General features: G+C 44.0%; 1 protein-coding gene and 3 non-coding genes across 4 annotated transcripts in view; all 4 read left to right on the forward strand.

The window, feature by feature from the left end:
- LOC139054774 (transmembrane 9 superfamily member 2-like) overlaps window positions 1-13530 on the forward strand; it is an 87037-nt gene that overhangs the window by 25044 nt on the left and 48463 nt on the right. The gene's annotated exons all lie outside the window — the stretch shown is intronic.
- TRNAM-CAU (transfer RNA methionine (anticodon CAU)) lies at window positions 4713-4784 on the forward strand. The gene has a single exon. It is a non-coding gene; the product is annotated as a tRNA-Met (tRNA).
- TRNAM-CAU (transfer RNA methionine (anticodon CAU)) lies at window positions 10453-10524 on the forward strand. Its single transcript has one exon. It is a non-coding gene; the product is annotated as a tRNA-Met (tRNA).
- Window positions 12885-12956, forward strand: TRNAM-CAU (transfer RNA methionine (anticodon CAU)). The gene has a single exon. It is a non-coding gene; the product is annotated as a tRNA-Met (tRNA).

A 13530-nucleotide genomic window follows, 5' to 3' on the forward strand; every position in this document is an offset into this window, starting at 1 on the left:
AAATGTCAAGAGCATCTTTTGTTATCAGGCGCAATGAGTGGGAAAAAAACTTGGCTGGGCGTTACGTATTTGTGGACTGGAAATAATTGCACAGATAAGAATAAAGAGTTAGTGGAATGCATAAGCGCTGATATTAACCGTTTCGGGAATGGTGCTGAAGTTGTCCTATTAGGTGACAGGAATGTCCGCATACAGGATTTAGATGGCTATACCGACAACTACGGAAAGTCAATGCTACAGCTTTGTGAGCAACATATCCTCGATATTGTGAATACATGGCCTAAGTGTGAAGGGCAGATCACGTGGGAAGTGGGAAACCGGCAACCGACCATTGATTACTGTCTGATGACAGAAGGAATTCATGATAAGTTGAGAGAAATGGTCATCGATGAGGAAGGGTTTAGCAGCATAGGGAGTGACTATAAACGCATCATTTTAAAAACGGGATATGTAGTTGGGAAAGAGAGCAAAAAGCGCACACTGGCCAGTCCAGATTAGAACGCTGAACAAATAGCAAATATAGTCACCAGAGTCGAGGAAGAACTTGGCAAATGGCCAAGTAGAGTGAGAGGATGGTGAGCTTCGAAGTGTAATAACGACAGAAATGTGGAGAGTGAAACATTATGTTTGTTGGAAAGGAAGAAAAAAAAAGGAAACCGAAAAGCTGGTGGAACAGGGAGACACTGGAAGTGATCGCCAAACGATTGAAAGCATCTCGAGAGCACAGGCAGGCAAAGAAGGCGCAGTTGCTGCAGGATGAAGTAACTGGTAAATGGGAAATATACCGGGAGAAAAAGTCTATTGTTCAAACACTGGTGCAAGCAAAATTAAAAGGTGAAAGTGAACGTTGGTTGTCAGAAATACATGAGAAACAGAAGGCCGCACCTAGAATATTTTGGAACCACATAAAATTATTATGCAGGAAGCCAACAACAATACAACAAGATATCCTATAAGAAGATGAAAACAGACTGGAAGCAGAAACGGCAATAAATTACATCCGAAAAATAACAGCCAAATCTTTCCAAGGCAATGACGATGTTGTATTTGAGGAAGAAAAGAGCGTGAAAGAGAACCAGATGGAAAAGGAGCTGGTGCTGACAAACTTTAACTGGAAGAAAGACGAAGAGAAAATTCATAACCGCACAGCCACAGGGCTAGACGAGGTTCCCGTTAGGCTGATTGTTGAACTTGGACCAAAAAGTAAGGAAGCTCTGATGAAAGCAGTGGAAAAAACTTTAAAAGATAGACGAATACCAGACAGTTGGCAGCAAAGTAGAATGAATTTAATTTATGAAGCTAAGGGGGAGACAGATAGAATTCACTCGTATAGACCATTGACCTTTATATCGGTGATATACAGGCTAGCAATGCAGGTAATCAAATTAAAGCTGCAAGCATGGGCAGAGAATAATGGCATTTTGGGAGAACTTCAGAATGGCTTCAGAATGGGTAGGTGTTAGGATTATAACTCATTTGTTCTTACTCAGTGTATTGAAATATCAAGAGTAGAAAGCAGACCGTGATATGTGGCCTTTTTAGACGTTACAAGAGCGTATCACATTGTAGACCGCAACACTTTGCGGGGTATTCTAGAAGGGGAAGCCTTAGGCGGAGGTTGTCTACAGCTTTTAAAAGAGATTTACCTAGAAAATACCGTTTGCGTTGAATGGGAAGGGATGAGGAGTGAGAAGAAAGTTGATGCCAACAGGTACTGAGGTAGGGGTGCCCTTTATCCCCACTGCTATTTATGAGGTACATGATGAGGATGGAGAGGGCACTGGAAGGAAGTAATATGGGGTTTAATCTCTCATACAAACAGCCGGGTACGATAATAGAGCAGCAGCTTCTACTTTTATTTTAGGCGGACGACGTTGTGTTGCTAGCTAACAAGCAAGGTGATTCTCAACGTCTGGCTACTGGAAGGCGAGAATTTAGGTTTTAAATTTAGTGTTCGAAAATCAGCTCTTTCGGTATTCAGTGATCACAGTGAACACATTGTGGCAATACAGGGCCAGGAAATACGTCGAGTAAAAGAATGTAAATGCGGTAGTATATGGATAAACGAAGGCAATATATATATGGAAACACAGGAAAAAACAACAACAACAGTAATGGGAAAGAGAAATGCCGCCATAATGAGGTACATAGCTCTGTGCAGATACAATATGTACGGGGTGCTTCGGGGTATGTGGAAAGGTGTAAGGGTTCCAGTACTTACTTGCGGTTGTTTGCTTTAAATCAGGGGTACAAGCAGGACTCGATGGGAACCACAGGGCAGTGGGTCGCCTCGCATTGGGCGCTCATGGGAAGACTACAAATAAAGCTGTGCAGGGTGATCTGGGCTGGACTAGTTTTGAAGTGAGGGAAGCTCGCAGTAAAATTGATTATGAATAATGATTGAGGAATGTGGAAGGAAGTAAATGGGCTGGGAGAGTTTTGAGGTATCTGTACAGGAAAAACATTGATTCACAGTGGAGGAAAAGAACTAACGGCCTGTAGGGTGAGCAACACAGCAACAAAGAACGTGAGGCGGAAAGTTAGAGAGGCTGAAATAATCTAATGGATGGCGGCAATGGAAAAGAAGCCTGCCATGAGTAACTACTCAAAAGGGAAAAAAACGAAATCAGGAAAGAAACAACTTATGATAACTCAAAGGGAAGCTCATTACTTTTCGAAGAGACATCGGGATGCCTTAGAACACGCACCTATAATGTGAGATATAAGAAGGAAAAAGAAGCATGTGCTTGCTGCGGTAATGTTAGTGAAACGATGGAGCATGTTTTATTTTAATGTGAAGACGTCTACCCAGCGGCCGATTTAGGCACCACTGGCCTCCTTGAAGCCCTTGTGTTCAGCGAGAGCAGGGGAAAAGTAAACATGCCCGCAATAGAAATTACTAAGAGGCGATATGAAGCTTGGTGGAAGAAAAGTAGGGACACGACAAAAAATGAAGACGGAGAAAAGCAAAGTTCACAATAGGGGGTCAGGAAATTTGGTTGTGGGGGCTCATCGGGCTTTTCTTCTTTTTTTAAAACCGAAGTAAGAAATTAGGCAGTATAGTAGCTAGAGCTCCGTGGTGCGACCCACCGCACCGTTTCAAAGGGGTCGCTTACAATATCCATCCATCTGTCCGGTAGAACGTTCATTTTTTTCCGACCTTATCGTGACGCTTCCACTCGTATTTCAAACGAAGAATATTGCATGGAGGCTCCCCAGTGTATGTTTAAAGGGCACCTAAATCAATATAATACATAAATTTAAGAAATGAAGCGATAGGGTTTTACATGCCAGAGCCACGATCTGATTATGAGGCACGCCGTAGTGGGGGACTCCGGATCATTTTTGACCAACTGGGACTCTTCAACGTGCAGCTAAATCTGAGTATACACAGGAGATTTTTCATTTCGTCCGCATCTAATATTAAATCAATTGGGGCTGATAAACATTATTTGAAAAATGTGTTGTTAATTGCACGATAATAGGTGTCTAATTAGCAGAGAAAATAGAGCTCAAAGCTTTCCTTTTTTTAAATTTTTGCGCCGGAACCTCAGCGCCGGTACGCCGGGGTGACGTCACGAATTTCAATGTATTCTCATTTTTTTGTATTTAGATGGCGTTGGCTCAGTAAATGTTCGCGAAACTTGCCATATTCAGTCGTTGGCTCCTTTAGCACACAGTGTAGTCCATCTTTGCTGCTAAAGAAACTACGGGCTCTAGCAGACGCTGTCAAAATCAATGATGTCACGGCCGCCGAGCCTGTGCAACAAATTTAAGGCGGCGTGGCGTCACCGCCCACCTTTCGTGTTATTCTTTTTTTTCCCTAACCCTAACAAGCACCTTCTCGTGGTCAGAGTGGTGTTTCTTTTTGTATTGTGGAAGAGTAATTTACTGATGCAGAAGAAATCATTTTTCTCCTTAGTGTCGCTTTAAACTAAACGATGTTACGCCGTCAATAATTTCGCTGCATCTGGCTTTTAAACTGAATTAAGATGAACCGCACTAACAAAAATACACAATCAACTGAAATGCAAACGTGACGACTTGAACACAATTGGGCCTTTCGTCATTGGAATAACTTGCCACAAGACTTCGCAACAGACACGACACATTCGTGCGAAAGCTGAAGATGCTTCTTTAACTTCGATTTATGTAACGTATAATTTGCCAGCTTATTTTTATGCTTTTCATTTTCATACTCAATTCCTTTCTTGCTGATGCTGTTAATGATAACTCGGGTACATTTTTCTTTCTTTATTGTGCAATATTCACCCTCCTATTTGTTTGTAATGCTCTAAAACTGCCCCTTCCGTATCCGAATAAATAAGGAAAATCACGAATTTCACAAATTTATTCGTAGTAACGGTGCGCTTCTTCCCTAAAAATTAAGTGGAAATTAACCCTAAAACCCATTATCCTATAAAAGCTAACTATTACTGACGCTTTGCATCAGCACTTGAGTTAAAGCTTTGCGTCGCCTCTTCATTTACTCTAGGCTACTTGATGGCACTACCAGCGGCAGCTGTAGATTCCCAAATGAAAGAAAGAATAACCCACAGTCGAAGTTTTGGGTGAATAGCAGAAATATGTAACCTGCAAACGAAGTCGTAGTTTCGGTTTTGCCGTGCAGGCTTCGTTCGCGTAGTAATGTGAATGCGCTTGCAATGTGTGCACGTGTGTTGCAGACGACAAAATCGGCTGCGTCGGCGTCCAGCAGAGTGGCGCAGTGGAAGCGTGCTGGGCCCATAACCCAGAGGTCCGTGGATCGAAACCACGCTCTGCTACGCTTACTTTTTTTCAGTTTTTTTTTCCTTATGGGTATAATTTTATATCATTTCGGTTGTTGTACCCTTCTTTTATATTTGACATTAAATCTTCAGTAGGGGGATTCTACAATTCCAGCGAACGATATGAAATCTTCCTTGCCTTTGTTAAACTCTTAAACTCATCATTATTATTGACTGTTAATGCATTGTACGTTAAAAATGAGACGCCTCGTGTCCTGCTGTGACGGACCACGGCATAAGCATAGCCTGAACGTTGAAAGGAAGCGTGATGTGAGCCAAATGCACGAAGAGGCTGAAAGGGAACAGAAAGTGTCACGAGCACGCTTCGTGCATGCCTTAATTGACGACGTGAAAGGTCGTTGAGGCTGCGACAACCTTTTTTCCCCCTTTTCTTTTTTCTTCCGCCGGGGTTGCTTAGGGGCTTTGTTGTTGGGCTGCTAAGCACGGGGTCGCAATATCGCATCCCAGCCACGGCGGCCGCATTTCAACGGAGGCGAAAACACCCGCGTACTTAGATTTAGGTGCACCTTGAAGAACCCCGGGTGGTCCGAATTATTCTGAAGTTCCCCCACCACGGCGAGCCTCCTAAGTAGATCGTGGCTTTGCCGCGTAAAAACCTATAATGTAATGTCAGTCTTCTTTCTTTCGGGATGCCAGATATTGTAGCGGAAAATTTAATGCAGTCGGAAAAAAATTTGTTGAATGTGATTAACAAAACTCGAAAGTTCAAACTAGCATGTTCACATAGCTCGAGCACATAGGATTGGTCGCTTCAAACAACAAAGACAAGATCAATCAATCAATCAATCAATCAATCAATCAATCAATCAATCAATCAATCAATCAATCAATCAATCAATCAATCAATCAATCAATCAATCAATCAATCAATCAATCAATCAATCAATCAATCGTTCTTATTTTATTTTTCACCTTGAAAAAGAGGAGACAGGACTAAAAGGTGGCGTACAGCTTGACGAGGGTCCTGCCCCTTGTACAGTTGACAGCAGAGCACTGCAGAACTTCACAAAAATGCGACACTTACAAAAAAAATACTGCTTGGAACGAAATGGAACGAAATACGTATATTTTTTAAATACCCGTGTACATAGATACAAATATTTACACGCACGCACGCACGCACGCACACACGCACGCACGCACACACGCACGCACGCACGCACGCACGCACACACACACACACACACACACACACACACACACACACACACACACACACACACACACACACACACACACACACACACACACACACACACAGGTTGTGCGCTAGCACGCATGCAGGACTACAATGTAAGCGTAACAAACATCATACACAACACTAGTTGCATATCTCGAGTAACTGACAAAATAGTCTTGTTGTATGGTTGCATGGTTTAGATTACACAAAGGTTCAAGGTCTCGCTTTGGGAGTTTATTAAGTAATAAACTCACGATATACGCGACCAATAGTACGACTGTGAACGAATACTCCTCTAAGATATGAGAATGAAGTAAATTAACCGAATACGGTGAAGGCCTAAATGGGCCCTTCAAACTTTGGTACACGAAGCTAATCGTCGCGTGGAATGGTTCTACCGCTGCTACGTATCCAACGAAGCTTTCTGCCAAACAGAGCGGCCGCCAGCCGAATTCAGAACTCTCGAACTCTTCACTACGGTCGTGTTTTGCAAAAATCGCAGTAACAAAACGTGAGGAGATACGCTTCCAATTACAGTAAACTTGTTTCTTCTGTCGCGGTCATTAACATAGTTTGTTCACTAAAAGACACGAATTGACTTCGCTAATTAATGACCTTGACGCTAAAATAATGGCGATAACTGAAACTTGGTAGACTAACAAAATATCAAGTGCTGAATAGTTTCATTGCCGTAAAAAAAAGTATGTCGTGTAAGGGAACTACCATCGACAAAATTGGTAGCGTTGTATATCGCTTGCCATCAGAAAAAAAAATCGGAATGTTTTCAATGCCAGTGATTTCTGAAATAGAATCAGGCTGGTGTCGTTCAACCGTTGACTTCAATAAAATCATCTGAGGCGTCTGCTACCGGGGCCAACTTCAAGTATTTCATTTTGAGTCCACTTACATGACTGCCTAAATCAGGTTACAGTTGGGTTCCCGGGATCGTATACCCAATTCTCATGGGTGACGTTAACTTTACTGACGTCGACTGGTCGAGTGCGTGTCCCTTTTCGAACCCATCTTGGAATGAGCCTAATCAGCTCATCGCCATTTGTTCCGGCTTCACCCTATATCTCACACGGTCACCGTTCCAACGCATATAACTGGCACTATACGTCATCCTTACTTAATGTTGTGCGAACCTCGGCGACTGATATGATATACCCGATGACGCACTTGCCTGGCATAATTATTCATTTCGCACTCGCCGTTTCGCAACCACTGACGCGTACAAAACGATTTAACCAAATGAAAGATTATCGAAAAAAAGCAGAATTTCCTGCAATAAACAATGAACTTGCCTCATTTCTTGACGCGTTTTTATTCGGGCATCTCGAATGCTCACTCGAAATAAATTAGTGCCTCCTAAAAAAGAAAAAAGAAAACTCACCTAATAAACCGTTATGTCCCTGTCCTAGGCATATATTCAAATAGCAATGCGCCATATAAGCGGCACCTAAACAGGCTATAAGTAACAACTAAACGCCTATCTCGTATCTCTAAACGATCACTAAAACCTGCACACTGGTTCTCATACAAAACAGCTGCGCAACGTGCATACGCCTCTAAACTATTATCATCAACGTTTTATTTTCTACAATATAACTGGAGTTACATTTGCAAGACCTTGCCAAGCTATCGAACCCTAGCAGTGTAAAAGTATGGAGTTATTATTCAGGGAAACAACACTACACGCAACTCGAACTACTGACACTGTTACCGACCACGCATACGTTGAAGGGCTCAAGGACACCTTCCCTCGGGCCTTTTCAGCGTCCTCACTCGTTACTGCTCTTCGCGAAATAAATACCTGAAAACTACTCTCGGCTGGATCCCATGGTATTTAATTGTAACGGCATTAAAGTAATTGCAAATGTATATAGTTACAATAGTCATGCGTTGGAGGTTGAATTAACGGTTATTTTTTACGCAGTACTAATGAATATCGCTGTATCTTACTGCCCAGCTCGTGCCTCGAAGAGCAGGCGGCTCCCAAGACTATTGTCAAAGGTCGGCACCACGCCAATGGCTCCTTTGTGTCGGCCATATATAGAGACACTGTGGCCTTTTCGCAAATCCCTCGTAGCCATAGCGCCTCCTCCTTTTCCTTGACGTGGTCGCGCACAGGGCTGTCGTGTAAATTGTGAATGCGCCGCAATGCTACCGCTGACAGCAGAGTCTAACGGTACCGGGCTCTGCAATCGCCTGGACCTTTTTTCTCTTCTCTTTTTTCTTTGTTCTTTATGTCGCCCTCCCCTTCCCCAGGGCGCTGAGTCGTGCTCCCTAAAGGGCTGTAGAAAATACCGCCTCTTCATCTTCTCAATCACACATCTCTCTCTCTCCCTGATATATTGATTCACTGAGTCCGCCTGTACGGGTGCCGTGAAGAAGCCACATTTCTTCTCAAGGCCGTACATGCGGTCTGGCCATGGTCAGTGCGCATAAATGTCGCTGTCAAGTAATCGAAGACCTGTCTGGCCGATCGCTCCTTCCGCATAAGATACAGGCGGCCACGGCAGGTAAGCTTGCTTGCCGGCTCACTCGCTTCGAAGGTGGAGCACCCGCGAGGTCTCACTGGACTGCCTCGTTGGCTGCCGCCCCGTGTGATGCCAAAGCAGTGCGGCCGACTTCCCGCTGCCGTCGCTCCAACCACTCCATAGTATCAGGTGACAAACAGACAGTGGCATTGCAAAACGTCAGCCCGGGCACATACATGCACATGCTGTACATACATGTACTTGTACATAATTGTACATACATACTTGTACATACATGTACAAGCTTCCACATGTCGCGGGCCATAAGGTATCGGTTGAAGTCCCAAAGGCCCCTGCGCCGGAGAACACATTGTGCCCGCAGAGCTATCCGCCTTGTGTTGTCCTCGTGCTGTCTATACCTGACGCCACCTGAGCACAGCGTCGCACCCAGGTATTTGTAAGATGAGGCTACTTCTAGCGCATTTTCTGACAGTGTCAATGTTAGCATTTCACTGTCTCGCGTCACATCCTCCAGCTGGACAACAGTTTTCTAGGCATTGTAGCGAAGCTCCAGCTTTGCGATTTCTCATGCATATATCTTCAGCAGCGCTTGCATGTCTCTTGGAGTTTCTGCTATTAGAACCGTGAAGTCCACAAAAGCGATAGAGACCCGGTATCCTGTGATTTTCATCCATCCCTATGGTGCTGAATTTCAGGCCGAAGCCAAGCGAAGACATTACTATAGCTCGCTCGAGGTCAGACACTTATAGTAGGCATAGGATTGGTGATAGTTGGCAGCCTTGTCGTAGCCCTTTGGACAACACCACTGATCCCATCATCACCCCAGCAAAGGACGCCGTCACCGTGTTGCTGCTGTACAGCTGTCTTATCGTAGACAGTAGTGCTTCTGGTAGACCCAGGTCACTCAGACAGTTGAAGAGACTAGCATGTCATACATTATCATACGCTTTCTCCACGTCCAGGAAGCTGCGAAGCAAACCGCGATTTTCCTTCCCGGCGATCTCGGCACACTGTGTTCGCACGTACAGATTGTATTCCAACCGCATGCCCTTGCGGAAGCCATCCTGTACCTCTGTGAGGAACTCTCTGGACTCTGCCTAACCATATATCCAGCCCTTAACACGTCTGTAAAGGCTCTGCACAGTGTGCAGGTGAGTGTCAGTGGTCTGTAGTTGCAGAGATGACCTGCGTTGCCTCCTTTCTTGGGGATCAGCACCACTCTGCCGAGTCGCCATTCTTTTGGTAACTCCGCGTGATCTGACACGGTGGTGAAGAAGCCAGCAAGTTGATCCTTGGAGATCGCACCTAGGCGTTTAATTAGGCGAGCTAGGACCATCTGGCCCTGTGGCTGTGTGCGTTCGAAGGTGGGACAGCGCACGATCGACACTGTTGTAACAGAAAGCCCAGTTTGTTTCCGTGAGGTATGGAAGGGTCGGCACACTTCCGAGACTTGATGTGTGTAGGGCTGTCACTAGGTTCTGCATAGCCATACAGGGTCTTTAGGTATGTTGTGACATATACTCTCTCAGGTCACCGACTGGTTTTCCAGAAGCAATGCGGGCAGACACATCTCGTAACGCTTTGTTCAACCAGAATGTATCTGAAGTGTCTTTAATGTAGCGTAAGCGCTCTCGTCACAGGAAAATAATAAAACAATTGCTTGTTATCCATTACGCCGCGGCCAACGGTTAGGTCAGCAGTTAAGTTAAAGCTTTGTGTCTTCTCTTTATTTACTCTACGCTGCCAGATGGCACTACCAGCGGCCGTTTTTAACCTCCATAATAAAAGAAAGAAACGATGTATCCACAATCGAAGTTTGAGTGAAGCGCAGAAATGTGGAACCTGCAAGCGAACTCGTTGTTTCGGCTTTGCCGTGCAGGCTTCATTCGTGTAAAAAAAAGTAAATGCGCCTGCAATGTGTGCACGTGTGTTGCGGACGACACACTCGGCTGCGTCGGCGTCCAGCAGAGTGGCGCAGTGGAAGCGTGCTGGGCCCATAACCCAGAGGTCCGTGGATCGAAACCACGCTCTGCTACACTTTTTATGTTTTTAGACCTAGTGTTTCTTTTTTAAACTTTATTTTTAATAAGGTTCTTAAACGTCTTCCCGGCGCCATATTTTTGCGAACCTGAATATGCAAACATATCAAAAGCAGCGGCACGCACGCACACACAGAATGTTCGGGCTGTCACGCATCACGTGGATGTTTGTGACTGCCATACAAATTATTATTTAATTCAAAACAGCTTTTTTTTTAATTACTGCTCTGAATGGCGCGCTGCGAATGAAGCATTTATGGAAAAGCGAAAGAAACTTAAAACTGGCGTGTTTTGAGCCAGGTACTTCTTTGCTCGTTTATTTTTTCCTGCTGTTAAAAAAAAAAAGCCCATGGAAAATTAAAGATGTCACGTGACTACGTAACCGCTCGCCCGCATCAAAAACCTGTGCTCTTAAAAACACGCTCCACTGAAGTTAGCGAGCGCACGCTTTCCTTGACGCCTCAACCATCAGTTACCTGCTGAAAAAAAAAAAACAAGAAAAAATGGGCAAACATTACCTGGCTGAATACGCGGCAGCGTTATGTTTCTTTCAATTTCCTACAAATTCATTTAAAGTACAGCATTCAGATCAGTAATTAGGAAATAGCTAATTGCAATTAATTAATACGTTGAATGACATAAACAACAAAAATTACTGGCGGCTATTCTAGTCGACCGTTACCAATGTGCATTTGGTTATCAATTCGCATAGAATGGTCCTTCTTAAAAAAAGACCCGCCGTGGTTGCTCAGTGGCTATGGTGTTGGGCTGCTGAGCACGAGGTCGCGGGATCGAATCCCGGCCACGGCGGCCGCATTTCGATGGGGGTGAAATGCGAAAACACCCGTGTACTTAGATTTAGGTGCACGTTGAAGAACCCCGGGCGGTCGAAATTTCCGGAGTCCTCCACTACGGCGTGCTTCATAATCAGAAAGTGGTTTTGGCACGTAAAACCCCATAATTTAATTTTTCTTAGAAAAGAGAAAAAAAAACGCGATGCATGATAGCTAGGACAGAAATCTCCAGGGACCTGCATATTTAGCTCAAGATTTCCGAAAAAAAAAAAGTTCTGCGCCTGCTGCTGCACTGTTGTGCTCAAAATATCACATTTTGAAGTCTATCTCGTTCAATGCAATACTTACCTTCCGTATACAATTTCTGTCTTATATGAAATTCGAACTTGCTTTCTTTATGGAAATACAAATCGCTGATAAGACCGCACAATGATGATGAGAGTCCATATCAGAAACGTTTCGTTCTGCGACGTTATCGTGACGCTTCCATTCGCATTTCAAACGTAGAATATTGCACAGAGTCTCCGCAGTGTAGGTTTAAAGAGACGCTAAGTCAAGACAATAAATATATTTTAAGAAACATAAACGATCGGGCTTTACGTGCCAAAACCACGATCTGATTATGAGGAGGCCGTATTGGGGGACTCCGGATCAATTTTGACCAACTGGGGCTCTTCAACGTGCAACTGAATCTAAGTATACATGGGTGCTTTTGCATTTCTCCCACATCGAATAATAAATCACTTTAGACTGATGAAGTATTCTTCGAAAATTCTGTTGTTAATTGCACGATATAAAAGGTTTCTTATTGGAAGAGAAAATCGATCTCAAAGCGTTCTTTTTTTTTTAACTTTGCGCCCGAACCTCAGCGCCGGTACGCGGGTGTGACGTGACCGATTTCAACGTATTTTCTTTTTTTGTTTGTAGTTAGGCGCCGATGGCTCAGTAAATGGTCGCGAAACTTGCCATATTCAGTCTTTGGCTCCTTTAGAACACAGTGTAGTCTATCTTTGCCGCTAAAAAATTACGGGCTCTAGCAGACGCTGTAAAATCGATGACGTCACGGCCGGTGAGCCGGTGCGGGAACCTCAAGGCGTCACCACCCGCCTTTTGTGTTTTTTGTTTTTTGTTTCTTTTTCTAACCCTGACAAGCATCTTCTCGTGGTCAGAGTGGTGTTTTTTTTGTTGGTATTGTGGAAGAGTAACGTACTGATGCAGAATAAATAATTTTTCTCTTTAGTGTCGCATTAAACCAACGTTTCTAGAACCAATCTAAAAACATTGCATTAAACTAAACTGTTTTACGCCGTCAAAAATTTCGTTGCAACTGGCCTTTAATGTGACGATGAACCGCACTAACAAAAACGGACAATTAACTGAAACGCAAACATGACTACTGAAACACCATTGTGCCTTTTGTCATTGGAATAACTTGCCATAAGACTTCGCAACAGACACGACACATTTGTGCCAATGCTGAAGAGGCTTTTCAAACTTATGTAAAAGCGCTTGCAATGTGTAGACCTGTGTTGCGGATGACGAAATCGGCTGCCTCGGCGTCTAGCAGAGTGGCGCAGTGGAAGCGTGCTGGGCCCATAACCCAGAGGTCCGTGGATCGAAACCACGCTCTGCTACGTTCTTCTTTTTAAACCTAGTGTTTTCTTTTTAAAGTTTATTTTTAACCCGGTTTTTCAATGTCGTCCCGGCGCCATATCTTTGCGCACCTGAAAATGCGAACATATTGAGATGTTTGCACAGATGCAAACAGTCGCTGATTGGACGGCACAATTATGATGTTTACTGTCATCCTCTTTGAAGCAGGGCGGAGGCAAAGAGTCACCTAACCCGCTCGATTTATTCAGGTTTTACTGCATTTATCGCCATGCCTCTAGTCTTTTGCCTATGTGATCTCGATCTTAACTTTCGCATTTTAAACCTGTATCGCTATATTGTACCATTACCTACGCTTGTAATGACTCCATGTTCTATCAATCTCTTTTCTGCATTTTATTCTACCAATACTGCTATCATCTCTCACCTAGACTGCGGCGATGGGCGGTGGTTGTGCTACAGAATAGGGTCACACTAGCATAAACCTATGTTGCCGCCTGCTGGCAGCTGCAGAAAGCAGCCATAAAAACTATAAAAACTCCATAAAAACTACTACTGACGCTTTGCATCAGCCGTTTCCTATATGTCCCCTGCAAG

The sequence above is a fragment of the Dermacentor albipictus genome, chromosome 1 (assembly GCF_038994185.2).
Source record: "Dermacentor albipictus isolate Rhodes 1998 colony chromosome 1, USDA_Dalb.pri_finalv2, whole genome shotgun sequence".
Taxonomy (NCBI): domain Eukaryota; kingdom Metazoa; phylum Arthropoda; class Arachnida; order Ixodida; family Ixodidae; genus Dermacentor; species Dermacentor albipictus.